Here is a 3,549-nt window from a genome sequence, read left to right as displayed (position 1 = left end):
GCCGGGGGGCGGGGCTTACAGAGGACACACCCCTCCCGCGGGTTCAGCTCTCATACTGATCACACACACACGCTCATACAGCCGCTGTCCACTCAGAGCGGCCGGGGGGCGGGGCTTACAGAGGACACACCCCTCCCGCGGGTTCAGCTCTCATACTGATCACACACACACGCTCATACAGCCGCTGTCCACTCAGAGCGGCCGGGGGGCGGGGCTTACAGAGGACACACCCCTCCCGCAGGTTCAGCTCTCATGCAGCCGCTGTCCACTCAGAGCGGCCGGGGGGCGGGGCGGGGGGCGGGGCTTAGAGCAGACGCACTCCGAGTCTACAGACTACAGGCAACACGGGGTGGAGCCATGTGCACGGTGTGTATATATATAACGAGTGTGTATATGTGTGTGTGTGTGTGTGTGTGTATATATATAAAACGAGTGTGTGTGTGTGTGTGTGTGTGTGTGTGTGTATGTATGTCACTGATTCTTGAGATAAGGGACAAAACGTCCTACATTAAAAAGTATTCTTGTTGTTAAAAATGAAGAAATTATAAATAATAAAAATCCTTTAAAAGTTAAATATGAAGGATCTGTGTATGCTCATTAAATTAATTTGATATATTTTTAAATAATTTCATTACAATTTGTTAAAATGCAGGCTCTGTACTTGGAAAGTACATGTAACTTCACCTGTCCTCAGCATGAGGTCATAATGTCAAAGTGACAAAAAAAAGTGATTAAAAATGATAAAAATGCATAAATATACATATCAAATGAAAGGAATGATTTAATAAGATATCACATAACGCATAAAGTGAACCTTATATTATATTTTCCATTAATAATTGCCTATTAAAGTTGTGTCCTCACTTTCAGTCAACTCCGTAAGATGTTTTTATAATTCAGAATAAATTAGGCAAGGTCATGGTCAGCTATGACTCTGAGGTCCTCTTTCCATTTCCTGTTCTTGGTGGACGTAACAGTAGTGATTGTGGTCTTGTAAGTTTTCAATTTTCTGATATATTAAACTAACAATGTTAATACCACTGCAGTCACAGCTTTATCATGTCAACACCATCTTAACATTATGATAATCTTAGCTAAGAACTGTAGAATAAACAAAATCATTTTAGTTTAGATTATGGAGGCAGCTGGGAATTAAAGTAAAACCAAAATGGCTCCAGTGTACAAGACATGGTTAAAATGGAAAAATATCTCATTTTGTCAATTCCGTCAGACATCAACTCCGTCAGGTATTATGTCGGGGCTATGCAGAATGCACTGCAGCAAGTAGACACACCCCCAGATAGTCCACTAGACCAGCAGACTGAAAAGCCAACTATGACCAGACGTGCTCTTGCAAATGAAAGGGAGAAAAGAAAAACAAGGAAAAGGCATTCAAGGGAAATACATATTTTGAAAGAAAAAATAACAAAGATAACAAAACAGTTTTCAGTTAGTTTGTTGCTCTTCAGCAAGTGAAGCCTTTCTTTTTCACACCTGTTTACGGTGCTTAAACAAACACACTATTCTGGCACCAGAGAAAGGTGAAATCACTGTTGAATGGAAGCAATGGGAGCGGGTTCAAGAAGAAACAGCTAGTGGGATCCACTTCAATGTGAAGCTGAACTTGCACATTGGGAATCTCTCTGAGCTGCTCCATCTATATGAGAAGAAACGTATAAGTGAGCCCAAGACACATGTTTTCCAGTTCAATTAAATTATGCCAAAGATAGACATTCAGAGTTCTCAGTCACTGGATGCCAGGTATATCCTAGTCTCCTAGTGTATGCCTGGAGATCCTGTTGAAAGCTGTTCTTTGGGTGGTTTCTCTTCCAATTTCCTTGAGGGTTTTATTTCAAAACTAGTCTGATCTCAGTTGTTAGTAAAATACTTTATAAGTTTTCATCTCCATTAGTTATTGGTCAACACCGGTAGTTGCTTGTCAACACCGTCAGTTGCTTGTGAACATCAGCAGATGAAGGTTTTTGTCTTTTTTTCAAAGAAATATGTCACTGTTTGTTCAGTTTATTGTGTTTATATATTAAAACACCAGCAGAACTACATGCAATGGTGTCTTTTTTGCTTAAAAACATTGATTGTATATTTTAATATTAACAATAAATATACAAAATTTAGGAATTTCACAATGGGATTTTCAAATTAGTGTGAAATTTGAACAAAAGTGTATACAATTCATTTTATTACCTAACTCTGTTACAAAACACCGTAATTAGATACTTTTTTGTGTGTCTGACGGAGCTGACATTAATCAAGTTATGAAGAAAAATAATGTCAATTTTGATAAAAATAGTATTAGGAAAAACCTGTTCCCTTTCACAGTTAATTAGTTAAAACCTTTGTCTATTAATATATCAGTTTCAAATGATGTAGAATTGTTATTTTTAAATTGAAGAAATAAAATTCATTTTGTCCCATATCTCAAGAATCAGTGATGTATATACAGTGTATCACAAAAGTGAGTACACCCCTCACATTTCTGCAGATATTTAAGTATATCTTTTCATGGGACAACACTGACAAAATGACACTTTGACACAATGAAAAGTAGTCTGTGTGCAGCTTATATAACAGTGTAAATTTATTCTTCCCTCAAAATAACTCAATATACAGCCATTAATGTCTAAACCACTGGCAACAAAAGTGAGTACACCCCTAAGAGACTACACCCCTAAATGTCCAAATTGAGCACTGCTTGTCATTTTCCCTCCAAAATGTCATGTGACTCGTTAGTGTTACTAGGTCTCAGGTGTGCATAGGGAGCAGGTGTGTTCAATTTAGTAGTACAGCTCTCACACTCTCTCATACTGGTCACTGAAAGTTCCAACATGGCACCTCATGGCAAAGAACTCTCTGAGGATCTTAAAAGACGAATTGTTGCGCTACATGAAGATGGCCAAGGCTACAAGAAGATTGCCCACACCCTGAAACTGAGCTGCAGCACAGTGGCCAAGATCATCCAGCGTTTTAAAAGAGCAGGGTCCACTCAGAACAGACCTCGCGTTGGTCGTCCAAAGAAGCTGAGTGCACGTGCTCAGCGTTACATCCAACTGCTGTCTTTGAAAGATAGGCGCAGGAGTGCTGTCAGCATTGCTGCAGAGATTGAAAAGTTGGGGGGTCAGCCTGTCAGTGCTCAGACCATACGCCGCACACTACATCAAATTGGTCTGCATGGCTGTCACCCCAGAAGGAAGCCTCTTCTGAAGTCTCTACACAAGAAAGCCCGCAAACAGTTTGCTGAAGACATGTCAACAAAGGACATGGATTACTGGAACCATGTCCTATGGTCTGATGAGACCAAGATTAATTTGTTTGGTTCAGATGGTCTCAAGCATGTGTGGCGGCAATCAGGTGAGGAGTACAAAGATAAGTGTGTCATGCCTACAGTCAAGCATGGTGGTGGGAATGCCATGGTCTGGGGCTGCATGAGTGCAGCAGGTGTTGGGGAGTTACATTTCATTGAGGGACACATGAACTCCAATATGTACTGTGAAATACTGAAGCAGAGCATGATCCCCTCCCTCCGGAAACTGG

This window comes from Trichomycterus rosablanca, chromosome 11 (genome assembly GCF_030014385.1).
Source record: "Trichomycterus rosablanca isolate fTriRos1 chromosome 11, fTriRos1.hap1, whole genome shotgun sequence".
Classification (NCBI taxonomy): Eukaryota; Metazoa; Chordata; class Actinopteri; order Siluriformes; family Trichomycteridae; genus Trichomycterus; species Trichomycterus rosablanca.
The sequence above is the reverse complement of the archived record's forward strand: the minus strand, read 5'-3'. Positions refer to the sequence as shown.